We start from the raw sequence: 27,362 nt of genomic DNA, 5'->3' as shown, positions 1-27,362 counted from the left end.
ATATGAAGGTGCACAGTTGAGGGGAATTGTAAATATACTGGTCAATGGTAATTTTAATGTGTGCTTATTGTGTATGCGAGCCTCTATAGCTCAGTGGTAGAGCACTGGTCTTGTAAACCAGGGGTCGTGAGTTCAAACCTCACTGGAGGCAACTGTTTTGTCACAGAAAAAAATATGTAAAACAAAAGCTTGACCTTTGACCTGAGAGCATGAAGGTTATGACATTCAATGATATCCCTACACTTGTTTGCGATTTGATTGAAATCACATTAAGTTGGTTAAAATAGCAACCATTGGTTTACTAGACATTTTTTCAAACCAATAAGTTATCGAGGCAATTCAATAATGAGCATATATATTATACATACAAATGCGGCTACACTCTCATTCCATAAAAGGTGCACAGGTGTGCGGGATTTGTCAACATATCGCCAAATGATAATGTTAACGTATGGTTGATAACACGTGTGCGTAAGCCTCTATAGCTCAGTGGTAGAGCACTGGTCTCGTAAACCAGGGGTCGTGAGTTCAAACCTCACTGGAGGCAAGTGTTTTGTCACAGAAAAATATGTATACCTGGTAATATTTATATGAAAAATTAGAGAAATCTTAACCCTTTTCTTAGAATCCCAAAGTGGTGTACAACTTGTGATAAATGCACCAGAAAAGGCCTTGTAAGACATTTCTATTTAACAGTTTGCTTTGAATAGAAACATATTATTAAAACCCGTATCTGCAAATAGGGCCCTTACCTTTCAGCTGCAATATGAACGTTATGACAAATCCCTACGTGGTATTCTAATACAGCTATTGCAAATTATTATGTATGAACACTTTAAAAGTTTCTATCAAAGCAAGTATTTCGTAACTAGCCCCAAAGTAATTATTATAATAACGACCCTAGATTTACTAACTTTTTTAAAACAATGAGTTATGGAGGCAATTGAAGAATGAGCATATCTATTGTACACATGAATACCGCTACTTATTCTTCACAAAAGGTGTTCAGCTTTGCGGGATTGGTCAAAATATCACTAAATGGTATTTTTCAGCTATGAGTGGTAGAGCGCACTGGTCTTCTAAACCAGGGGTCGTGAGTTCAAATCTCACTGAAGGCATTTTTTTTGTTTTAAAAACAAAACAACATTGACACACACACGCACGCACGCACGCACGCACGCACACACACACGCACACACACACACGCACACACACAGACGCACATACACACACCCCGCACACACAAACAAAACAAGAGCTATCACAGTAACGAGATTATTGCACCCGATTCGGCATTGAGTTTTTAACATTTATTTTAAATGAAAGTTTGAGAACAGAACAAATGATAGAAATCCGCATAACCAACTGTGATTTTGAGCTTTGAAACAAAAACATTAAGGTTCCAATGGTGTTTCATATATATTTGGTTTGATTAACATTAATAGTGAAGAGTCATGAGTAAAACATGAGGAAGAAATATGATATGTATTAAAAACACATAAAACTATGGGCGAAAACTCAAATAAACCTATGAAATCAATATTACGCAATATTGACCTCCTAGGCTGATCTTATAACTTTCAACCTAAACTCACACATTTGTCATGCATTACAAAACTACTCTTAATAATCAACAATGATCTACAAATCTGTAAAGTTTGATAAATTCAAATTAACAGCTGAACCACGAAGTATTGTTATGAAATAAAAATTGCTGAGCAGTGACCCCCATGTGTGACCAAGCATTGTATCTCCACACATCTTGCAATGGTAGTCTGTAATTTTGCCTGCTTGTGTTCCACTCGATAGTTTGAAAACAATGGTGTGTTAGCTTATTTATAAAACTATTGCTGAGGAATGAAGCTTATGTAATATTGAAATTAAATCCATACTGCGGAACATTTACTTCGATGTGTGACCTTGACATTTGTGATTAGCTCACGGACTTAAATGGTGACACTCTACCACATGCTGCACTTAACGTATGTGAAACTCGATCGAAATCCGATTAAAAGTTAAACATACTGAAATATGGTATCTATCCATGTATCTAAATTCTAAGCTAGAGAAATAAAGTAAATTGATCTCGTTTTTAATTGTTACAATTTCAATAAACAAAATATCCTTTCTAATTTAGCTCATAGTTATAATTAAAATAGCGCCCCTGGTGTACAATACCTTTCCTCTAACTATTGAGTTGAGGAGGCAGCTACATACTGCTTATGTCCATTTTACAATTGAAAACACCCACTAAAGGTGCACAGATGATGATATGTGGATGACTGTCATTACAAATGTAGTTATTTTTCCTTCCACCTACAGCTTTTGAATTTAAGTTTGATTTAAATAAACATCTGCAAGTGTGACTTTGACCGTTGAACTGAAACATAATGATTATGACAACAAATAGACAATTTTACGAAGAAAAACAGTGCCAAACTTGACCGAGTGGAAAACAAGGTTGACTCCGTAAATGTTCAGTCGGAGGGGGCCAGGAGAAGGATCAAGGATTTGGAACGTGACAAAGATAAGTCGAAGGAGGAGATATGAACTATGTACAATCTCAGAGCATGAGAAACAACTTAATCTTTGTAAATATTCCGGAAGAAACAGGTGAGACTCCAGCGAGGTCTGAACAGATTGTGGAGGAGTTTATCATCGACAAGTTGAAATTAGCCTGAAAGGTAGTAGACAGTATGCAATTTGAGAGGGTGCACAGGATGAGCCAGCCGGACGGAAGGAGAGCCACCGGAAACGGAAACGGATACCGAATGTATTTTGGTACTAAAATGGATATTCGGATTATTTATACATGGAATAAAAACAATAATTTCATATATATTAACAACAGTTCTCAACATATCATCATCATACACCTGTGCCCCTTTAGTGTTTTTTTCTTTCAATTGAATAATGGACATGTGCATTATGTAACTGCCTCCATGATTAACTCAGTAGTAAGAGCAAAGATACACTAGGGGTCGCTATTTTAATAACTAAGAGCTAAAATAGACAGGGTCTTTGTTTTATTGAAACAGTTAAAATCAAACATGAAATAAATTAAATTTATTTCTCTCTCTGAGAAATGATGTACATGGATATATATATCACATATCCGTATTTTTCATTTTTAACCGGATTTCTATCAAACCCCACAAGTATACAGCAGCATAGGAATGTGTTTTACGCAAACAAAACCATTAGCTTTACACAAAGCTGAAGGTCAAACATCGAGATAATTGTTTTGCAATATGGAATCCATTGCAATTTTATATAAGCTTCATCTCTCGGCTATACTAATTATATTATCGAATGGAACACAGGCAGACTCCGCACAATTGTGTGCTTGGTCATACTTGGAGTTCACTGTTCAACACCTTTTAACTCATAGCAATACTTCGTGGCTAAATTGTTAATTTGTTAAGTTGTTAATTGTTTCTGTAGCTTTTCGCATAAATATTGAATTCAATCAAGCAGATTTATAGACCATGATTGTGGAATATTTAGAGTAGTTTTGTAATGCACAATGTGTGTGAGGTAAGTTTGAAAGTTCTTTGACCAGCCTTGGAGGACAATATTGCGTAATATTAATTTCATAGTTTTATTTGATTTTTCGCCCTACTTTTATGTATTTTCAATACATTCTTCTTCAAGTTCTACCCATGACTTATCACTATTAATGTGATTTCAATCCAACCATGAGAGCATGGTCAGAACTTTTATGCTTTCAGTTCAATGGGTTAGGTTACACTTTAAGATGTTTAGTTAAATAAAAAAATAATTCAAAATATATGTTAACGGCTCTTGTTTTGTTAGTGTTTTTTTTTTCTTTTAACAAAACCTTTGCCTCCAGTCAGGTTTGAACTCACGACCCCTGGTTTATAAGACCAGTGCTCTACCACTGAGCTATAATTTTTGATCATTTGTGACCCAGTTTTATATACGTCCAAGAGTTCATCAAGGAAAACATTTACATTAAGTTTCAAGAATATTTGACCAGGTATAATGCATCTAGTTTGTTCCAAAGATTTTTCTAAGATTTGACCTAGTAACCTATTTTTGATCCAGTGTGACGCACTTTAACAAGTGATCGAGATATGATCAATGGGAACTTCTGACCAAGTTTGAACATTTTCTGATCAATGCCTACCAAGATATGGTTCCGGACGGACAGACGGAATGACGGACGGCCAACGCCAAAACAATATCCCCCTCCCGAAACCTTCGATTCGGCGGGGGATAAAAAACTAGGTATGTTTATCAAAAATTGTTAGGTACCGCCTAGGAACGGTCAGTAAAATGTATAATTAATAATAAAGCTGATTGTTTTGAAACGGGTGTAGTAAACCAAGGGTCGCTATTTAAATATTTATTTGGGCTTAGTTATAAAAGATTATTTTTGATAGAGACTGTAAAATATTACATATTGTAATACAAAATAAATTTCAATCGCTGATTTCTTCATTTCATAATTGATATACAATGATGTATACAATCAGTCCGTATGCTGTTAAATCGGATTTCGATCAAACTTCACCAACGTATAGAGTAGTATGGGTTTCAAAGGTCTTATAATCGGCCTTGTAGGTAAAGATTGCGTAAAATGGACTGCAATGGTGCATTTGATGTCTCGCCTATAGCTTCATGGGCTTTAAATTAATTTCGTGTTAAGTATTCATCTTTTATGAATAACTTGTTGAAATATATGTTATTTGAATCAAACAAGGTTTAAGAACAATATGTGTGTCATAACGTTCATGTTTTAGCTCAAATATCAAAGGTACATTTGCAGGTATGAATTACAATCATTTTTTTCTATTCAAACAAAATGTTTAATATAAATGTCTGACGAGGCCTTGTCGGGTGCATTTGTCACGCTTTGAAACCCACTTTGCGATTTTAAGATACCTCCGCTAGTTGCCATGTAAAAGGTTTGTGAGCTTAGATCAAAAGGTTTAGTGTCAGTCTTGGATGTTAATATTGCGTTGATGGATATCAAAGTTATATTTAATTTCTCGTCCATATCTTCATGGGCTAATAATAAATTATTTATACATGCATTCATATATATCATTTTCTTTATTTTACGCCAATAACTTTCAAGTGTTAATTTGATTTCAATCAAATCGCGCAGAAGTGTATGCATATCATTGAAGAGTATGTCATAATCTTCATGCTCTCAGATCAAAGGTCAAGCTTTTGTTTTTCATTCTTTTTCTGTGACAAAACAGTTGCCTCCAGTGAGGTTTGAACTCACGACCCCTGATTTACGAGACCAGTGCTCTACCACTGAGCTATAGAGGCTCACATACGCGGCTTACTACAAATAGGTTAAAATTTAAACACTTCCCCACAACTGTGCACCTTTTGTGGAGGTTTTCATGTGTTTAATACAGATGCGCATTATTCAACTGCCTCAATAACTCAGTAGTAAGAGGAAAGGTCTTGTACACCTAGGGTCTCGACTTTAATGATACCTATGAGCTAAATTAGGCAGGATCGCTTTTCATAGAATCTGTAAAATTTAAACACGAACTCATTTTTCTTTATTTTTATAACTGAGAATTCTGATACATGGATAAATATCTCATATCAGTATTGTTCACTTTTAAGCGGATTTCTATCAAATTACACATAAGTAGAGAGCAGCATCGGAAAGTGTGTCGCCATTAAAGTCCGTGAGCTTATCACAAATGTCAAGGTCACACATCGAGGTAATTGCAATGCTATATAAGCTTCATCCCTCAGCTATTGTTTTCAAATAATCGAATGGAACACAAGCAGACACCGCACCATTGTATACCATCCTTGCAAGAGGTTTGGAAATACAATGCTTGGTCATACTTGGAGGTCACTGTTTACCAATATTTATTTTATAGAAATACTTTGTTCCTCAGCTGTTAATTTGAATTCAATCAAATTTTACAGATTTGTAGACACTTGTGTAATAATAAGAGTGGTTTTGTAATGCATGAACTATGTTATCTTAGTTTGTTGTTTTTAGGTCAGCCTTTAACCTTTATGCTTTCAGTTCAAAGACCAAGGTCACACTTGCAGATGTTTATGTAAACCAAACTGAAAAGTAATAAAAACACTTTAAACCTAACTTCAAAATAAATACTAAAAAACCCAAGACCAACTCTGGTACATTTATCTCGTTCCAGTGACAGCTCTTGCTGTGTGTGTGTGTTTTGTCTTTTAACGAAATATTTGCCTCCAGTGAGGTTTTAACTCACGAACCCTTGTTCACAAGACCACTGAGCTATAGAGGCGCAAATACGTGTCATATCAATCATAAGTTAAATATTGTTTGGTCGATGTATTGACCAATCCCCGCATGCACCTTTTTATGGAGAAAGTGTATGACTGTTGTTAAATGTACAAAAGACATTTTTATTATTCAATAGCCTCCATAACTCAGTAGGTACAGCAAAATTATTGTAAACCAGGGCTAGCGACATTGACCATAATTATGACCTTAGAAGGGAAGGATGTTTATATAGAAACTGTCAAATTTTAACACAAACTAAATATCAATCGCTGAATTGTTCAGTTGAGAATTGAGATACCTTGAGAGATAGCACCAGTTCGTATTTTTCACTTTTAGTCGTATTTCGATCAAACCTCACATACGTAAAGAGCAGTTTGGAAAGGTGTGTTACGCAAACTATCAAATGGAATAAAACCATTCTTCGCAGAATCCCAGACCACCATAGCAAGTTGTACGGCCATACAATGCTTGATCAGACTTTGAGCTCGCTGTTTAACAAGCTTTAGTTCACAGCAATACTTCGTGTCTCAGCTATTAATTTCAATTCAATCAAACTTCACATATTTATCGACCACTGTGGAATTTTAAGAGTAGTTTTGTCATGCATAAGTGAGTGAGCTTAGATTAAAATGTCTAAGGTAAGCCTTGGGAGTCATTTTTGCGTAAAATGTTCTTCATAGGTTCATTTGATGTCTTACCCATAGCTCCATGGGCGTTCAATAAATTATATATTATTTGTTCATGTTGCATTTATAACTTTGCATCATTAATGTGATTTCAAACTAAAGAAGAATATCATGGGAGAATATGTTGTAAGCGTGCTGCTTTCAGATTAATGGTCAAGGTCACACTTAGAAATGTCGACTTATTCAAACTTTTTATTTGAAGTATTTGTTGAATTCAAATGTCTGACAAGGCCAACTCAAATAAACCTATGAAATCAATATTACGCAATATTGACCTCCTAGGCTGATCTTAGAACTTTCAACCTAAACTCACACACTTCTCATGCATTACAAAACTACTCTTAATAATCAACAATGATCTACAAATCTGTTAAGTTTGATGAATTAAAATTAACAGCTGAACAGCGAAGTATTGTTTGAAATAAAAATGATCAAGTGTGATCAAGCATTGTATTTCCACACATTTTCAATCGTAGTCTGTAATTGTGCGGTGTCTGCTTGTGTTTCACTCGATAGTTTGAAAACATTAGCTGAGGGATGAAGCTTATATAATATTGAAATGAAATCCTTACTGCAGAACATTTACGTCGATGTGGTACCTTGGCATTTGTGATTAGATCACGGCTTTTAGTTCAAATGTCATGGTCACACTTGCCGATGTTTATTTATTGGGTGCATTTATCTCGTTCCAGCTGTTGTTGTGGGTGTGTGTGTGTGTTTTGTCTTTAAACAAAACATTTGCCTCCAGTTATGTTTGAAGTCACGATCCCTGGTTTACAAGACCAGTGCTCTACCACTGAGCTATAGAGGCTCAGATACTCGTCTTATCACTCATAAGATATGTTCACCAATTCCAAACAGTTGTGCACCTTTTTTTGGAACGCGTGTGAGGCCGTAATCATATGTATACTTGATAAGCTCACTAATTAACTGTCTCCATAATTCATTGGTTTGAAAAGGGTCTAGTAAATCAAGGGTCACTATTTTAATTGTACATTTCGAAGTTATGAAAGATTATTTTTGATTGTAAATACTAAATTATTTTTCAGTCGCTGATTACTTTAGTTGAGAATTTAAAGCTGCACTCTCACAGATTGAACGTTTTGACAACTTTTTTTTTTTTTGTCTTAGAACGAGCCATATTTTGCGAAAATGCATGGAAACCAGTAATATTAGACTGTTGACAAAAAATAGATCGCAGATTTTTATATTCAAGTTCCAAAATTGATGTTTTATGCATTTTTCTTAAACCGTTAGTAGCGTTTTAAGCCATAAAGCATTAATTTTCGAAAGGAAGTATGAAAATCTGCGATCTGATCTTTTGCCAGCCGTCTTTTATCATTGGTTTGCAGATACTAACACAAATATTTGCTCTTTCCAAGACTAAAAATAAAAAAAGTTGTAAAAACGGTAAAATGTGAGAGTGCAACTTTAAATATAATGATTTATTCAATGAGTCCGTATTCTTTACGTTGAATCGGATTTCGATCAAACTCACCTACGTATAGAATAGAATTGGTTTGAATGGTCTTAAAATCAGCCTTGTAGGTTAATATTGCGTTTAATGGATTGCAAAGGTACATTTGGTGTCTCGCCCATAGCTTCAAGGTCTTTAATTACATTTTATTCATGTATTCAGTATTCATATTTTTTCAATAACTTGTTGCTATCAATGTGATTCCAATCAATATGTATACGAAAAGCTATAGAAACAAGCTCAGTAGCAAATAGTTTAAACATAAACCCGGTTTAATGGCACTGGGTAAACGCCAAAGACATAGAACATAAAATCACAAACAAGAAACATAGAAGAACAGCACAAAACTCCACAAGCAGCAAAGTGCATACATACTATATATAAAAAAACTAGGTATGTTTATCAAGGATTGTCAGGTACCGCCTTGGAACCACACATATATTAAGAACTCCTTGTGGCTGTGTACATGCATAACGTTCATGTTTCAGCTGAAAGGTCAAGGTCATATTTGCAGATACGAATTCCAATATTTTTTATTCAAAAGAAAATGTAAAATACAAATATCTGACAAGGCCTTATCGGGTGCATTTATCACGATTTGTACACCACAATGTAATATTTAGATTAGAGTTGCCATGCATTAAATATGTGGGCTTAGATTGAATGCTTTGATGATAATATTGATTTAATGGTTTTCATACTTTTTCTGTGACAAAACAGTTGCCTCCAGTGAGGTTTGAACTCACGACCCCTGGTTTACGAGACCAGTGCTCTACCACTGAGCTATAGAGGCTCGCATACACGTTTCATCACACATACGTTAAAATTATCATAGATATGTATATAAACAATTCCCCACAATTGTGCATCTTTTGAGAGGGTTTTCAATTGTATAATAGACATGCGCATTATTCAATTGCCTCAATTACTCAGAAATTAGAGGAAAGGTGTTGTACACCAGGGGTTGCGACTGTGATGATACATATGAGCTAAATAAGGCAGGCTCCTTTTTCATAGAATCTGTAACATTTAAGCAAGAAATATGTTTTCTTGATTTCTATAGTTTAGAATTAAGATACGTCGATAGATATCACATTTTAGTATTGTTAATTTTTAATCGGATTTCCATCAAACTTCACATACGTATAAATAAGCATGGGAAGGTGTGTCGCCATTCAGTCCGTGAGCTAATCACAAATGTCAAAGTCACACATTGAGGTAATTCTTCCGCAATGTGGATTACATTACAATACTATATAAGCTCAATCCCTCAGCTATTGTTTTCAATCTATCGAATGGAACACAAGCGGAATCCGCACAGGTGTAGACCACTATTGCAAGGTTTGTTGAAATACAATGTTTGGTCACACGTGGAGGTCACTGTTCAACAATATATACGTCATAGCAATACTTCGTGGCTCAGCTGTTAATTTGAAACTTTACGGATTTGAAGGTCATTGTGTAATAATAAGTGTAGCTTTGTAATGCATGAAGTGTGTGAGATAAGTTTAAAAGTTCTATGGTAAACCTTGGAGGTCAATATTGCGCAATATTGATTTCATAGGTTTATTTGATTTCCCATTCTTTTCTTGCATTATGTGTTTTCAATACATATCATATATCACCTTCATGTTCTTCCCATGACTTTTCACTATATGCGTGATTTTAATCTAACGTAATATAATTGAAGAACTCTTTGGGAGCGTTTATCATAACCTTTACGTTTTCGGTTCAAAGGTCAAGGTAACACATGCAGATGAGTATTTAACTAAAACTTTCATTCCAAATATATGTTAAAAAACCGAAGGCCAAATTGGGTGCATTTATATCGTTTCTGTGACAGCTCGTGTTGTGTGTGTGTTTCTGTCTGTTAACGAAACCTTTGCCTCCAGTGAGGTTTGAACTCACGACCCCTGGTTTACAAGACCAGTGCTCTACCACTGAGCTATAGAGGCACACATACACGAAATAGCACACATAAGTTATAATTTTTCATATATCGGTATATTAACAATTACCTACAACTGTGCATTTGCATAGTCCAAAAGTGCTCAGTACCACTGAACTATAGAGGCACGAATGGACATCTTATCACTCATAAGTTGAATAAACTTTTGATCGGTGTATTTTCAAATTCCACGCATGCACTTTTGTTATATATGTACAAAAGACATGCTTATTACTCAATAGCCTCCATAACTCAGTAGTTACAGAAACAATATTTTACACCAGGGTTTAGCGACTTTGACCAAAATTATGGCCTTATAAGGGAAGGATGTTTTTATAGAAACTGTCAAATTAAAACACAAAATAAATAACAATAGCTGATATTATTAAGTTGAGAATTGAGATCCCTGGATAGACACCACAAGTCCGTTTTTTCCACATTCAGTCGGATTTCGATCAAAGTTCACGTACGTAAAGAGCAGCATGGAAAGGTGTGTCACACAAACTACCAAATTGAATAAAATCATTCTTAGCAGAATCGCAGACCACCATAGCAAGTTGTATGGCCATACAATGCTTGATCAGGCTTTGAGCTCACTGTTTAACCAGATTTAATTCGTGTCTCAGCTATTAATTGAAATTCAATCAAACTTCACATATTTATAGACGTGTTTGTGGTATTTTAAGAGTAGTTTTCTTATGCATAAATGATTGAGGTTAGTTTGAAAGGTATAAGGTCATCCTCGGAGGTCAGTATTGCGTAAAATGGAATTCATACGTTCATTTGATGTCTCACCCATAGCTCCATGAGCTTCAATAAATTACATATTTATTTTCATGTTTCATTAATAACTTTGCATCATTGATGTGATTTTAATGAAACCACAAATAAAAGCAGAATATAATGGGAGAGTGTGCCGTAAGCTTTAACTTTCAGTTTTAGGGTCAAGGTCACCCTTAAAAACGTCGATATATTTAAACTTTAAACTATTTGCTGAAATCAAATGCCTTACAAGGCCATGTCGGGGACATTTATGACGTTTCCGTAACAGCTCTTATTTTTCATAGACAAAACAGTTGCCTCCAGTGAGGTTTGAACTCACGACCCCTGGTTTACAAGACCAGTGCTCCTCCACTGTGCTATAGAGGCTCACATTTAAGCACAATCAATCATTAGTTTAAATTTCCAATGGTCGATATGTTGATCAATCCTGCACAGCTGTGGGCCTTTTGTTAAGGGAGAATGTAGCAATACTTAAATGTATGACAGACATGCGTACTGTTCAGTTGCATCCATAACTCACTTCATAGAGCAAATGTCTTTTTAAACCAAGGTTCGCGACTGTGATCCTAACTCTGGGCTCAGATAGGAGGGATTATAGAACCTGTGAAATTTAAACACAAAATATATTCAAATCGCTAATTACTTGAGCAGTGAATTATCGTCACTTGAAATGTTTTTCTGCTAAATATTATTTTTGTTTGTACCGCAATTTTATTTCCTTAGATGAGAAACAAATTTCTATGGAAATGTTCTATTATTTAAATTGTTCAACAGAAACAATGAAGAATACTAGGAATCTTGTTGTATTACACCGTATTTTACAGAGCAGGTTTAAAAGAGTAAGAAAAACGATTATTTGACAAAAACCTATGATCTTAACATACAATCTTTTTCCAGTAGTTTTACAAATGAACTTAGTACTAATCATATTTATTGTTGCCACGGCAAACATTTTGTTTTAATAATCGAGTTTATTTTTAAAGTCATTGAATTTTCAATAAAAGAAATAGTTTCCATTAGGAAAATTCTGCAGGAAAATTCTTCATGGATTTTTTACAAACAGCAACATAAGCATTCCTGTATTGTATTGTAGGTCATTTCGTTCATTGTGCATTGTATAGATACTTAATAAATGAAGGTGTCATGGAAACAGAAGATGTCTTGTGTTCTTCATTGTTTCAGTTGAACATTTCAAATAATAGAACAGTTCCTTTAAATGTGTTGTTCATGTAAGAAAATAAAATTGAAACATTTTTTTAGTTAAAAAATACGTCATGAACAATTCACAGCTCAGAAAAGCACCGATTTAAATATATTTTGTGTTTAAATTTTAAGGTTTCTATGAAAAGATCCTTCATTGATCATAGTCGCGAACCCTAGTTTACAATATTTATATAAAAAGCTAAAGAAAAAACACTGTAGCCAAAAAAATTAAACATAAACCCCGTTTAATAGCAAAGGGTAAACGCCAAAGACAAACATAAAAACAAAACATCACAAACAAGAAACACGGAAAAACAGCACAAAATTCCACAAACAACACAGTGCAGACCTTTACTCTAACAAGTGAGTTATGGGGATGCATTTGCATAATGCGCATGTATATTATACATATAAATACGGAGATATACTCACACAATTAACAGCTGTGCGGGATTGGTAAACATATCTACCATCGGAACAAAGTGCTTTAAATGCTATGTTTGACTACTGTACGTTATGGTATTTACAAGTCAATAAGGATTAAACAAAAGTTGTTCTGTTTAGTAAATCAAAAGTTAAAAATAATGCAGATTTTTTCTATAACAATAAAATACTACAGTTTGTTGAAGAATTCTCCTATCTGGGAATACTTTTTAATTATAATGGTTGTTTTTGTAAAGCAAAGAAAAGACTTGTTGAACAAGCAAGAAGAGCTATGTTCTCAATTATTCAAAGTCGCGAAAACTCAATCTTTCCATTTCAGTATCAGTAACATTTGTTTGATTCTATGATAGCTCCAATTTTGTAATACTTTGCGAAGTATGGGGTTTTGAAAATATCAAGATAATTGAACAGTTTCAGCTGAAATATTGCAAATTAATACTCAATCTCAAAGCTTCCACCCCTAACTGCATGGTGTATGGTGAACTTGGTGTAAAACCCATAGCTTTAAAAATTAAATCGAGAGTTTTATGTTGATGGAGCAAGATTGTGAAAGAAAAAGATTGTAAAATATCCAAGTTGTTATATAATACGATTCTAAAACCATACATAGTAATGTTATTGTTTTTTCCATGGTTATCCTTCGTTAGCAATACCATAAACGAACTTGGTTTGTCTGATTATTTTATAAGATAATCAGTCAGTAGCCCTGATAATTTTAAGTCAATTGTTAAAAGATGAATTTTTACTACTTACTTGAATCTAACCATTTTTCAATCATACGTAAAAAACTTATTGTTCCTTATTACATTCGTCACCCAAACTCTTTTAAATTAGATGAACATATAAACTGTAACAATAGATCTAAATTAATTAAGTTAGCATTGTTCTGTAAAATTATCTTACTGAAATTCAGATGACTCACTCTCCATACTCCGATTAACTACAAGATCTGCTCATAATTACAATACTATTCCGCTGTGTCTTATTACTTTATATTTTCTCTGATGTTGTTTATTATAAGCTTTTTTGCCTTTGATATGTTTGTAAACTGTTTTATTTGATGTTTATTAATATGTGTTTTATTGTTTTGTGATATCACATGTATATTACATGCCATGATGAAAATAAAACTTGACACTTGAACTTGGAAATTTAAACTTATGAGCGATAATACGTGTATGTTACCCTAAAGAGCACAGTGGTAGAGCAATTGCCTTGTAAATCACGGGTAGTGAGTTCAAATATTCTTCAGATAAGACACGAATTATTGTTATAAAATACATGTATAGTCTTTAAAAGCGACCTCCAAGCATGACCAGGCCTTCATGGTTCACAATTATTCTGCGAAGTTGTATTATATTCCAATAAATAGTTAGAAATATGGCTGAGACATGAAGTATGACAATGATATCCATATTGCTGAACATGAACTCTAAGTGTCAGCTTTTTTACCGATGAGCACAAAAGTTTTATGCGTGACACACTATCTCAACAAAAGGTGCACAGCTGTGCTGAATTGGTCAACATATCGACCATTGATATTTAAACTTATGAGTGATAATGCGCCTATGCGAGCCTCTATAGCTCAGTGGTAGAGCACTGGTCTTGTAAACCAGGGGTCGTGAGTTCAAACCTCACTGGAGGCAAAAGTTTTGTTAAAAGAATATATGCACCCGATATGGCATTGTTGTTTTCACATTACTTTAAATAAAAGTTTGAATTAAATAGATATCTGTAAGTGTGACCTTGACCATTGAATTGAAAGCATAAAGGTAATAACCACGCTCCCATGGTGTTCTTCAATCATATTTGGTTTGATATAGGTTACATTAAAAGTAAGATGTCACTTATAGAACATGAACAAATATGGCATGTTTTGAGAACACATAAAGCTATGGGCGAAACATAAAATAAATACCTATGAAAACAATATAACACAATATTGATCTCCAAGGCTGATCTAAGAACTTTCAAGCTAAGCTCACACACTTCATGCACGAAGAAACTTCTTCTTAATATTCCACCGTAGTCAATAAATCTGTAAAGTTTGATTGAATTCAAATTGACAGCTGAGCCACGAAGCATATCTTTGAGATAAATATTGTTGATCAGTGACCTCCAAGTATGACCAAGTATTGTATCTTGAAATGGTTGATTAGAATTGTAAATATAGTTAAAATACCGAGCAATGGTAATTTTAACTTTGTGTGATAAAAAGTTTATGCGAGCCTCTATAGCTCAGTAGTAGAGCACTGGTCTTGTAAATCAGGGATCGTGAGTTCAAACCTCATTGGAGGCAAAAGTTTTTTAACAGACAAAAACAAATAAACAACAAGAGCTGTCACAGGAACGAGACAAATGCACCCAATTTTGCCTTCGTTTTTTGTAGCATTTACCTCGAATGGAAGTTTTATTGGAATTCTTATCTGCATGTGTTACCTTGATCTTTGAACTGAAAGCGTAAAGATGATGACATACGCTCCCAAATTGTTCTTTAATTATATTATGTTAGATTGAAATCACATCAATAGTGAGAAGTCATGGGAAGAGCATGAAGATGTAAATTTGATTGAATTCAAATTAACAGCTAAGCTTCGAAGTATTACTATGACGTAAATATTTTTTGACAGTGACCTCCAAGTGTGTCCAAGCATTGTATTTCCACAAACCTTGCAATGGTGGTCTACAAAACTGCCGAACCTGACTGTATTCCATCCGATAGTTTGAAAAGTATAGCTGAGGGTGAAGCTTATACAGTATATCATTGCATCCAGTGGTGAGCAAGAACTTATCTCCTACTACTGAGATTTGGAGGCAATTGAATAATGCGTATGTCTATTATACATATGAAAACCCTCACAAAAAGTACACAGATGTGGGGAATTGTTAATATATCGATATATGATAATTTTAACTTATGTGTGATAAATTATGTAGGCGAGCCTCTATACCTCAGCGGTAGAGCACTGGTCTCGTAAACTATTTTTGTCATAGAAAAAATATGAAAATCAAGAGCTTGACCTTTGACCTGAGAGCATGAAGGTTATGACAATCTTTTCAGTTATATCTCTATACTAATTTGCGATTTGATTGAAATCACATTAATAGTTTAAATTGTGGTAACACATGATTAACTATGAAATCCATTAACGTTATCATAACAGCCAAAGCTGGCGTCAGACATTTCGATCAAAGCTCACAAACTTAATGCATTGTAACCCTAATCTTACAATCCCATATGGGGTACAAATCGTAATAAATGCACCCGATGAGGCATTGTGAGATATTTGTATTTAATTTGTTTTATGTTTAAACTTTCGACTACTGGATTAGTTTCTGAAGTTTTTCATAACCATATTGAATAGAAATATGATAGAAATCCGTATAAACAAATGTGACCTGAAACATGAACGTTATGACACACTCCCACATGGTGTTCGATAACTAAATGTGGTTTGATTGAAATCGCATTAATATTAATTAGATATTCATTAAAGATGAAGACTTAATTTGAAATATATTTAAAGCCCGTGAAGCTATGGGCGAGACCTTAATTGTTCCCATGCAATCCATTTAACACAATAGATAACTACCAGGTTGATCTAAGACCTTTCAAACCCATGCATATGTATGTGAAAAACTACAGAAACAAGCTCAGTAGCCAAATGTTTAAACATAAACATAAACATCTCCTTTCTTAGGTGAAGTTGGATAGAAATCCGATTGAATGTGAAGAATATGGACTTTTTATATATCATTGTATCTCAACTAAAGAAATCAGCGATTGAAATATATTTTCTATTAACATTTTACACTTTCTATCATAGCAAATCTTTCATAACTTAGCCCAAAGATATGGTTAAAATAGCAACCATTGGTTTACTAGACATTTTTTTCAAACCAATAAGTTATCGAGGCAATTCGATAATGAGCATACGATTGTATATATTATACATACAAATGCGGCTACGCACTCATTCCATAAAAGGTGCACAGCTGTGCAGGATTGGTCAACATATCGCTAAATAATGATTTTAACTTATGGGTGATAACACGTGTGCGTAAGCCTCTATAGCTCAGTGGTAGAGCACTGGTCTTGTAAGCCAGGGGTCGTGAGTCCAAACCTCACTGGAGGCAAATGTTTTGTAAAAGAAAAAGAAACACACACAAAAATGAACGCTGTAACAGTAACGTGATGAATGTACCCGATTTTTCCTTCGGTTTTTAACATTTATTTTGAATAAAAGTTTGATTTAAATAAAAATCTGCATGAGTGACCTTGTCCTTGAACTAAAAGCAAAGAGGTTATGGCACACGCTCCCATGCTGTTCATCATTTAAATATGGTTTCGTTCAAATCACATTAACAGAAAGGTCAGGCAAAACATGAGTAAGAAATATGAGAAGTGTTGAACACACAAATATATTGGCGAAAAATCAAATAAACCTATTCAATCAATATTACGCAAGAAAGACCTCCAAGGCTGACCTAAGAACTTTAAACTTAGCTCACACACTTCATGCATTACAAAACAACGTTTAATATTCCACAATGATCAACAAATCATTTAAAGTTTGATTAAATTCAAATTAACAGCTGAGCCACAAAATATTGCTATAAGTTAAATATTGTTGAACAGTGACCTCAAAGTGTGACCAAGCATTGTATTTCCACACATCTTCCAATTGTGGTCTACAACACTGCCGAGTCTGCTTCTGTTCCATTCGATAATTTGAAAGTATAGCTGAGGGATGAAGCTTATATAGTAAAGCAATACGTACCCTTGTGAACAAGTCCTTAGTTCTTACTTCTGAGATATGGAGGCAATGGAATGATGCGTATGTCTGTTATACATATTTAAACCATCACAAAAGGTGCACATTCGTAGGGAATTATTAATATACCGATATATCATAATTTTAACTTATGTGTGACCAATCGTGTATGCGAGCCTCTATAGCTCAGTGGTAGAGCACTGGTCTCGTAAACCAGGGGTCGTGAGTTCAAACCTCACTGGAGGCAAAAGTTTTGTTAAAAGAATATATGAACCCGATATGGCATTGTTGTTTAAACATTACTTTAAATAAAAGTTTGATTTAAATAGATATCTGTTAGTGTGACTTGACCATTGAACTGAAAGCATAAAGGTAATGACCACGCTCCCATGGTGTTCTTCAATCATATTTGGTTTGATATAGGTTACATTAAAAGTAAGATGTCATTTATAGAACATGAAAAAATATGGCATGTTTTGAGAACACATAAAGCTATGGGCGAAACATAAAATAAATACCTATGAAAACAATACAACACAATATTGATCTCCAAGGCTGATCTAAGAACTTTCAAGCTAAGCTCACACACTTCATGCACGAAGAAACTTCTTCTTAATATTCCACCGTAGTAAATAAATCTGTCAAGTTTGATTGAATTCAAATTGACAGCTGAGCCACGAAGTATATCTTTGAGATAAATATTGTTGATCAGTGACCTCCAAGTATGACCAAGCATTGTATCTTGAAATGGTTGTTTAGAATTGTAAATATAGTTAAAATACCGAGCAATGGTAATTTTAACTTTGTGTGATAAAACGTTTATGCGAGCCTCTATATCTCAGTAGTAGAGCACTGGTCTTGTAAATCAGGGATCGTGAGTTCAAACCTCATTGGAGGCAAAAGTTTTTTAACAGACAAAACACATAAACGACAAGAGCTGTCACAAGAACGAGACAAACGCACCCAATTTTGCTTTCGTTTTTTGTAGCATTTACCTCGAATGGAAGTTTTATTGGAATTCTTATCTGCATGTGTTACCTTGATCTTTGAACTGAAAGCGTAAAGATGATGACATACGCTCCCAAATTGTTCTTTAATTATATTACGTTAGATTGAAATCACATCAATAAAGAGAAGTCATGGGAAGAGCATGAAGATTTAAATTTGATTGAATTCAAATTAACAGCTAAGCTACGAAGTATTGCTATGACGTAAATATTTTTTGACAGTGACCTCCAAGTGTGTCCATGCATTGTATTTCCACAAACCTTGCAATGGTGGTCTACAAAACTGCCGAACCTGACTGTATTCCATCCGATAGTTTGAAAAGTATAGCTGAGGGTGAAGCTTATACAGTATATCATTGCATCCAGTGGTGAGCAAGAACTTATCTCCTACTACTGAGATTTGGAGGCAATTGAATAATGCGTATGTCTATTATACATATGAAAACCCTCACAAAAAGTACACAGATGTGGGGAATTGTTGATATACCGATATATGATAATTTTAACTTATGTGTGATAAATTATGTAGGCGAGCCTCTATACCTCAGCGGTAGAGCACTGGTCTCGTAAACTATTTTTGTCATGGAAAAAATATGAAAATCAAGAGCTTGACCTTTGACCTGAGAGCATGAAGGTTATGACAATCTTTTCAGTTATATCTCTATACTAATTTGCGATTTGATTGAAATCACATTAATAGTTTAAATTGTGGTAACACATGATTAACTATGAAATCCATTAACGTTACAATACCAGCCAAAGCTGGCGTCAGACATTTCGATCAAAGCTCACAAACTTAATGCATTGTAACCCTAATCTTACAATCCCATATGGGGTACAAATCGTAATAAATGCACCCGATGAGGCATTGTGAGATATTTGTATTTAATTTGTTTTATGTTTAAACTTTCGACTACTGGATTAGTTTCTGAAGTTTTTCATAACCATATTGAATAGAAATATGATAGAAATCCGTATAAACAAAGGTGACCTGAAACATGAACGTTATGACACACTCCCACATGGTGTTCGATAACTATATGTAGTTTGATTGAAATCACATTAATAATAATTAGATATTCATAAAAGATGAAGACTTAATATGAAATATATTTAAAGCCCGTGAAGCTATGGGCGATACCTGAAATGTTCCCATGCAATCCATTTAACACAATAGTTACCTACCAGGTTGATTTAAGACCTTTCAAACCCATGCATATGTATGTGAAAAACTACAGAAACAAGCTCAGTAGCCAAATGTTTAAACATAAACATAAACATCTCCATACTTAAGTGAAGTTGGATAGAAATCCGATTGAATGTGAAGAATATGGACTTTTTATATATCATTGTATCTCAACTAAAGAAATCAGCGATTGAAATGTATTTTCTATTAACATTTTACACTTTCTATCATAGCAAATATTTCATAACTTAGCGCAAAGACATGGTTGAAAAGCGATCATTGGTTAAATAGACATTTTTTCAAACCAATAAGTTATCGAGGCAATTCAAAAAAGAGCATATATATTATACATACAAATGCGGCCACACACTCATTCCATAAAAGGTGCACAGGTGTGCGGGATTGGTCAACATATCGCTAAATAATAATTTTTACTTATGGGTGATAACGCGTGTGCGCAAGCCTCTATAGCTCAGTGGTAGAGCACTGGTCTTGTAAACCAGGGGTCGTGAGTTCAAACCTCACTGGAGGCAAATGTTTTGTAAAAAAAAAAGAAACACACACAAAAATGAACGCTGTAACAGTAACGTGATGAATGCACCCGATTTTTCCGTCGGTTTTTAACATTTATTTTGAATAAAAGTTTGATTTAAATAAAAAATCTGCACGTGTGACCTTGTCCTTGAACTAAACGCAAAGAGGTTATGGCACACGCTCCCATGTTGTTCATCATTTAAATATGGTTTCGTTCAAATCACATTAACAGAAAGGTCAGGCAAAACATGAGTAAGAAATATGAGAAGTGTTGAACACACAAATATATTGGCGAAAAATCAAATAAACCTATGCAATCAATATTACGCCAGAAAGACCTCCAAGGCTGACCTAAGAACTTTAAACTTAGCTCACACACTTCATGCATTACAAAACAACGTTTAATATTCCACAATGATCAACAAATCATTTAAAGTTTGATTAAATTCAAATAAACAGCTGAGCCACAAAGTATTGCTATAAGTTAAATATTGTTGAACAGTGACATCAAAGTGTGACCAAGCATTGTATTTCCACAAATCTTCCAATTGTGGTCTACAACTCTGCCGAGTCTGCTTGTGTCCCATTCGATAATTTGAAAAGTATAGCTGAGGGATGAAGCTTATATAGTAAAGCAATACGTACCCTTGTGAACAAGACCTTATCTCTTACTTCTGAGATATGGAGGCAATGGAATGATGTGTATGTCTGTTATACATATTTAAACCATCACAAAAGGTGCACAGTCGTGGGGAAATATTAATATACCGATATATCATAATTTTAACTTATGTGTGACCAATCGTGTATTCGAGCCTCTATAGCTCAGTGGTAAAGCACTGGTCTCGTAAACCAGGGGTCGTGAGTTCAAACCACACTGGAGGCAACTGTTTTGTCACAGAAAAAAATATGTAAAACAAAAGCTTGACCTTTGACCTGAGAGCATGAAGGTTATGACATTCAATGATATCCCTACACTTGTTTGCGATTTGATTGAAATCACATTAAGTTGGTTAAAATAGCAACCATTGGTTTACTAGACATTTTTTCAATGGTAAATTTAACGTATGGGTGATAACACGTGTGCGTAAGCCTCTATAGCTCAGTGGTAGAGCACTGGTCTTGTAAACCAGGGGTCGTGAGTTCAAACCTCACTGGAGGCAAGAATTTTGTTAACAGACAAAAACACACGAACTACAAGAGCTGTCACAGGAACGAGATAAATGCACTCAATATGGCCTTCGTTTTTTAACATTTATCTGGAATAAAAGTTTGATTTAAATACTCATCTCAATGTGTTACCTTGACCTTTGACCTGAAAGCGTAATGGTTATGGCTCCCAAAGTGTTCTGCAATTATGTTACGTTATATTGAAATCACATAAATAGTGAGCAGTCAAGGGAAGAACATGAAGATGAAATGTGATATGTATTGAAAAATGATAGAAATCCGTATAAGCAAATGTGACATAGACTTTCGAGCTGAAACATGAACGTTATGACAAACTCACACATGGTGTTCGATAACTAAATGTGGTTTGATTGAAATCGCATTAATTAGATATTCATTAAAGATGAAGACTTAATTTGAAATATATTTAAAGCCCGTGAAGCTATGGGCGAGACCTTAATTGTTCCCATGCAATCCATTTAACACAATAGTTACCTACCAAGTTGATTTAAGACCTTTTAAACCCATGCACATGTATGTGAAAAACTACAGAAACAAGCTCAGTAGCCAAATGTTTAAACATAAACATATCCATACTTAGGTGAAGTTGGATAGAAATCAGATTGAACGTAAAGAATATGGACTTATTATTTATAATTGTATCTCAACTAAAGAAATCAGCGATTGAAATGTATTTTCTATTAACATTTTAGACTTTCTATCATAGCAAATCTTTCATAACTTAGCGCAAAGACATGGTTAAAATAGCAACCATTGGTTTACTAGACATTTTTTTCAAACCAATAAGTTATCGAGGCAATTCAATAATGAGCATACGATTGTATATATTATACATACAAATACGGCCACACAATCTTTCCATAAAAGGTGCACAGCTGTGCGGGATTGGTCAACATATCGCCAAAGGATAATTTTAACGTATGGTTGATTACACGTGTGCGTAAGCCTCTATAGCTCAGTGGTAGAGCACTGGTCTTGTAAACCAGGGGTCGTGAGTTCAAACCTCACTGGAGGCAAACCTTTTGTTAACAGAAAAAGAAACACACACAAAAATGAGCGCTGTAACAGTAACGTGATGAATGCACCCGATTTGTCCTTCGCTTTTTAACATTTGGTTGAAATAAAAGTTTCACTTAAATAAAAATCTGCATGTGTGACCTTGTCCTTGAACTAAAAGCATAGAGGTTGTGGCACACGCTTCCATGCTGTTATTCATTTAAATATGGTTCCGTTTAAATCACATTAATGGAGAAGCTTATATAGTTAAGTAATACGTACCCTTGTGAACAAGTCCTTAGCTCGTACTTCTGAGATGTGGAGGCAATGGAATGATGCGTATGTCTGTTAAACATATTAAAACCATCACAAAAGGTGCACATTCGTGGGGAATTATTAATATACCGATATATCATAATTTGAACTTATGTGTGACAAATCATGTATGCGAGCCTCCATAGCTCAGTGTTAGAGCACTGGTCTCGTAAACCAGCGGTCGTGAGAGTAACCTCACTGGAGGCAACTGTTTTGTCACAGAAAAAATATGTAAAACAAAAGCTTGACCTTTGACCTGAGAGCAAGAAGGTTATGACATTCAATAATATCCCTACACTTATTTGCGATTTGATTGAAATCACATTAAGTTGTGGGTAAAACATTATTAATATATCTGTATATAAATATAATTTATTAAAAGGCCGTGAAGCTATAAGCGAAAAATCAAATAAAATTATAAAATAAATTAAAGTAATAATAACAGCTAGGGCTGGCCTCAGTCTTTTCAATCAAAGCTCACAAACTTAATGCAAACTTAAATCCAAATCTTAATTCCAAAGTGGTGTAAAAATTGTGATAAATGCACCCGATCAGGCCTTGTGAGATGTTTGTATTTAACATGTTTTTTATGTTTAAACTTTCGACTACTGGATTTGATTTTGAAGTTTTTATAGCTCAGTGATAGAGCACTGGTCATGTAAACCAGGAGTCGTGAGTTCAAACATCACTGGAGACCTTGTCCTTGAACTAAAAACAACAGTTATTATACACGCTCCCATGCTGTTCTTCATGTATATATGGTTTGATTCAAATCACATTGATAGTGAAATCATAGCTAAAACATGAGGAAGAAATATGATATGTGTTGAAAACACATAAAGCTATTGGCAAAAAAATAAAACAAAAACTATAAAATCAATATTATGCAAAAAAGACCTCCAAGGTTGACTTAAGAACTTTAAACTTAGCTCACACACTGCATGCATTACAAAACTACGTTTAATATTCCACAATAACCTACAAATCTGTAAAGTATGATTAAATTCAAATTAATAGCTGAGCCACGAAGTATTGCTATAAGTTAAATATTGTTGAACAGTGACCTCTAAGGCTGATTAAACATTGTATTTACACACATCTTGCAATGGTGGTCTGTGATTGTGCTGAGTCTGCTTGTGTTCCATTCGATAGTTTGAAAAGTATATCTGAGGGATGAAGCTTATATAGTAAAGCAATGCGTACGCTGGTGAATAAGAACTGTGATAACCCTCACAAAAGGTGCACAGTTATGAGGGATTGGTCAACATCCTAAGCAGTGGCAATTTTAACTTATGGGTGATAATGCGTGTATGTCAGCCTCTTTTGCTCAGTGGTAGAGCACTGGTCTTTTTAACCAGGGGTCGTGAGTTCAAACCTCACTGTAGGCAAATATTATTGTAAAAGAAAAAATAAACATGCACGAACAAAACAAGAGCTGTCACAGAAACAAGATAAAAGCACCCGATTTGGCCTTTGGTTTTGAACATATATTTTGAATAAAAGTTTTACTTTAATAAACAAATCTGCAAGTGTGACCTTGACCTTTGAACTGAAATCATGAAGGTTATGACACACGATCCAAATGTGTTATTTAATTATATTTGGTTTGACTAAAAACACATTGATTTTGAGAAGTAATAGGTAGAACTTGAGGAAGAAATGTGATATGCATTGAAAACACATAAAGGTATGGGCGAAACATAAAAAACAACAACTGTGAAATCATTTTTTATGCAATATTGATCTACAAGTCTGATGCAATGCCTTTTAACATTATGCTACTCTATACGTGGGCGAAGTTTGATCGAGATCCGTTTGAAAGTGAAGAATACGGACTTATTGAATATATATTGTACCTTAATTTTTAAACTAAAGAAATCAGCGATGGAAATATATTGTGTATTAACATTTTATAGTTTCCATCATAAAAAGTATTTCATAATCTAGCCGAAAGTTATCATTAAAATATCTACCAATGGTTTACTATACATTTTTTCAAACTTATAAGTTATGGAGGCAATTGAATAATGATCATATCTATTATACACATAAATACGGCCACATACTTTTTCCACAACAGGTGCACCAGCTTTACGGGATTGATCAACATAACGCTAAATGGTCATTTTAACTTTATGACGTGTATGTGAGCCTCTATAGCTCAGTGGTAGAGCACTGGTCTTGTAAACCAGGGGCCGTGAGTTCAAACCTCACTGGAGGCAAAGGTTTTGGTAAAAGGAATAAAACACACAAGCAATACAAGAGCTGTCCCAGGAACGATATAAATACACCCAATTTGACCTTGGGGTTTTAACATTTATTTTCAATAAAAGTTTGACTTAAATCAAAATCTGCAAGTGTGACCTTGACCTTTGAACTGAAAGCATAAGGCTTATGACTCACATTTATGGGGGCAATGGAATAATGATCACATCTAGTATACATATAAATACGGCCACACACTCTTTCCATAAAAGGTGCACAGCTGTGGGGGACTGGTCAAAATATCATAAAATGGTAATTTTAGCTTATGACTGATATTACGTGTATAATTTATTATGAGCCTTTATGGCTCACTGGAAGAGCAATGCACTTCTAAACCTGGGATCTTGATTGTGAAATAAATAATATAAAAAACAGCCGTCCCTGCAACGTGATAAATGCTCATGTTTTTATTTGCTATATATTTGCATTTAACATAAATTTTAAATAACATCGGTATCTTAAAGTGTGACAATGACCTTTGAAGGGAAAGCATGAACGTAATGACACACTCTCCAATAATGTCCTACACGTATGTTGGGTTTGATTGAAATCACATTAATAGTTAAAAGTTGTTTGTAAAACATATAGAATCAATAAATAACTTACCTAACGCCCATGAAGCATTGGAGGTTAAAATTTAGGTTTGTGGAGTCCATAGGTTTTATACCAAGTACTGTACGGTTACTTATCTTGCACTGGTGGTTTTTAATTATGCGAAGTTTGGTTGTATTCCCATTGATAGTTAGTGTGACACAGATTCCCCTTATGCATTATACGTTTTGATTTCATGTTAAAAGTGTAAAAACCAAATCGCGGTATAAAGCTATTCCTACGAAAGTTCAAACCTAACTGGAGGCAAACGTTTCGTACAAGAAGTAATATTAAAAACAGCAACTGTCATTGGACGCCTGTTTTTGCTTTGACAGACATTTGTATTTAACATTTATTTTTAATATAATCGGTTTCTTCAAATGTCACCTTCACTTTTGATCTAAATGTATGCAAGTTATGAAACACTCCCAAATTAGGTCACTTATGTGCGGTTTGATTGAAAAAAAGTTATAGGTTGTTTGGACAGCAACTGTCATTGGGCGCCTGTTTTTGCTTTGACAGACATTTGTATTTAACATTTATTTTTAATATAATCGGTTTCTTCAAATGTCACCTTCACTTTTGATCTAAATGCATGTAAGTTATGAAACACTCCCAAATTAGGTCACTTATGTGCGGTTTGATTGAAAAAAAGTTATGTGTTGTGTGGACAAACATGAAGAATAAATGTATGATTTACTAAAAGTACATTAAATTAAGGGCGAGACATTAAATGAACCTATCAATCTAGATATGCAATATTAACCTCCAAGGTGACCTTAAACCTTTCAAACTATGCATGGCAAATCTGCTATTAAAATTCCGTATTCGGAAAAAATCTGTGAAGTTTGATTGAATTCCATTTAGCAGACATGACTCAAAATATTGCTATGAAATACATGTTGATGTACAGTGAACTCCAAGAATGACCAAACATTGTATGGTCACACTTAATGCAATGGTAGGCTACAATTCTGCGAAGTTTGATTGTATTCCTATCGATGAATGTAACATTATGGCTGCGACATAAAGTATTGTAATCCAATCCATAATGCGGAACATTTAAACTTGACCTTAGTTATGAGACGTGTATGTGAGCACTGGTCGTGTTTACCTTACCGGAGGCAAATGTTTTGTCAAAGACAAAATATGGAAAACAAGAGCATTCACACTGGAGGCAAAAGAGTTGGTCAAAGAAAAAGAAACATACACAAACAAAACAAGAGATGTCACAGAAACTAGATAAATGCACCCGATTTGGCCTGGGCTTTTTTAACATTTATTTTGAATAAAAATTGTACTTTAATTAACATCTGCAAGTGTGACCTTGATCTTTGAACTGAAAGCATAGAGGTTATGACACCCGCTCTAATGATGTTTGTCAATTATATTTGGTGTGACTGAAAACACATTATTTGATAGAAGTAATGAGTAAAACATGAGGAAGAAATGTGATATTTATTAAAACACATAAAGCTATCAACAAAACATAAAAAAAACATTATAAAATCAATATTACGCAATATTGACCTACAAGTCTGATCCAATGCCATTTAACCCCATGCTTCTCTATACGTAGGCGAAGTTTGATAAAAAAAAATCCGTTTAAAGTGAGGAATACGGTCTCATTGAATATTTCTTTGTTTCTCATTTTTTTAAACTAAAGACATCAGCGATTAAAATATATTGT

General features: G+C 34.3%; 17 non-coding genes across 17 annotated transcripts; 12 read left to right on the top strand and 5 right to left on the bottom strand.

The window, feature by feature from the left end:
- The first annotated feature begins 79 nt into the window (after positions 1-79).
- Positions 80-151, top strand: Trnat-ugu (transfer RNA threonine (anticodon UGU)). Its single transcript has one exon. It is a non-coding gene; the product is annotated as a tRNA-Thr (tRNA).
- A 324-nt stretch (positions 152-475) lies between these two features.
- Trnat-cgu (transfer RNA threonine (anticodon CGU)) lies at positions 476-547 on the top strand. The gene has a single exon. It is a non-coding gene; the product is annotated as a tRNA-Thr (tRNA).
- Positions 548-5,232: 4,685 nt separating this feature from the next.
- Trnat-cgu (transfer RNA threonine (anticodon CGU)) lies at positions 5,233-5,304 on the bottom strand. The gene has a single exon. It is a non-coding gene; the product is annotated as a tRNA-Thr (tRNA).
- Positions 5,305-7,696: 2,392 nt separating this feature from the next.
- Positions 7,697-7,768, bottom strand: Trnat-ugu (transfer RNA threonine (anticodon UGU)). Its single transcript has one exon. It is a non-coding gene; the product is annotated as a tRNA-Thr (tRNA).
- A 1,387-nt stretch (positions 7,769-9,155) lies between these two features.
- Trnat-cgu (transfer RNA threonine (anticodon CGU)) lies at positions 9,156-9,227 on the bottom strand. Its single transcript has one exon. It is a non-coding gene; the product is annotated as a tRNA-Thr (tRNA).
- Positions 9,228-10,317: 1,090 nt separating this feature from the next.
- Positions 10,318-10,389, bottom strand: Trnat-ugu (transfer RNA threonine (anticodon UGU)). The gene has a single exon. It is a non-coding gene; the product is annotated as a tRNA-Thr (tRNA).
- Positions 10,390-11,459: 1,070 nt separating this feature from the next.
- Trnat-ugu (transfer RNA threonine (anticodon UGU)) lies at positions 11,460-11,531 on the bottom strand. The gene has a single exon. It is a non-coding gene; the product is annotated as a tRNA-Thr (tRNA).
- Positions 11,532-14,386: 2,855 nt separating this feature from the next.
- Positions 14,387-14,458, top strand: Trnat-ugu (transfer RNA threonine (anticodon UGU)). Its single transcript has one exon. It is a non-coding gene; the product is annotated as a tRNA-Thr (tRNA).
- A 581-nt stretch (positions 14,459-15,039) lies between these two features.
- Trnat-ugu (transfer RNA threonine (anticodon UGU)) lies at positions 15,040-15,111 on the top strand. The gene has a single exon. It is a non-coding gene; the product is annotated as a tRNA-Thr (tRNA).
- A 1,766-nt stretch (positions 15,112-16,877) lies between these two features.
- On the top strand, positions 16,878-16,949 carry Trnat-ugu (transfer RNA threonine (anticodon UGU)). The gene has a single exon. It is a non-coding gene; the product is annotated as a tRNA-Thr (tRNA).
- An 813-nt stretch (positions 16,950-17,762) lies between these two features.
- Trnat-cgu (transfer RNA threonine (anticodon CGU)) lies at positions 17,763-17,834 on the top strand. Its single transcript has one exon. It is a non-coding gene; the product is annotated as a tRNA-Thr (tRNA).
- A 580-nt stretch (positions 17,835-18,414) lies between these two features.
- On the top strand, positions 18,415-18,486 carry Trnat-ugu (transfer RNA threonine (anticodon UGU)). The gene has a single exon. It is a non-coding gene; the product is annotated as a tRNA-Thr (tRNA).
- Positions 18,487-20,241: 1,755 nt separating this feature from the next.
- Positions 20,242-20,313, top strand: Trnat-ugu (transfer RNA threonine (anticodon UGU)). The gene has a single exon. It is a non-coding gene; the product is annotated as a tRNA-Thr (tRNA).
- An 815-nt stretch (positions 20,314-21,128) lies between these two features.
- Trnat-cgu (transfer RNA threonine (anticodon CGU)) lies at positions 21,129-21,200 on the top strand. Its single transcript has one exon. It is a non-coding gene; the product is annotated as a tRNA-Thr (tRNA).
- A 205-nt stretch (positions 21,201-21,405) lies between these two features.
- Positions 21,406-21,477, top strand: Trnat-ugu (transfer RNA threonine (anticodon UGU)). Its single transcript has one exon. It is a non-coding gene; the product is annotated as a tRNA-Thr (tRNA).
- A 972-nt stretch (positions 21,478-22,449) lies between these two features.
- Trnat-ugu (transfer RNA threonine (anticodon UGU)) lies at positions 22,450-22,521 on the top strand. Its single transcript has one exon. It is a non-coding gene; the product is annotated as a tRNA-Thr (tRNA).
- Positions 22,522-24,966: 2,445 nt separating this feature from the next.
- Trnat-ugu (transfer RNA threonine (anticodon UGU)) lies at positions 24,967-25,038 on the top strand. Its single transcript has one exon. It is a non-coding gene; the product is annotated as a tRNA-Thr (tRNA).
- Positions 25,039-27,362: the final 2,324 nt, after the last annotated feature.

The sequence above is a fragment of the Mya arenaria genome, chromosome 2, assembly GCF_026914265.1.
Source record: "Mya arenaria isolate MELC-2E11 chromosome 2, ASM2691426v1".
Taxonomy (NCBI): Eukaryota; Metazoa; Mollusca; class Bivalvia; order Myida; family Myidae; genus Mya; species Mya arenaria.
Note: the sequence above shows the minus strand (reverse complement) of the source record. Positions and strands in the feature narration are given on the sequence as shown.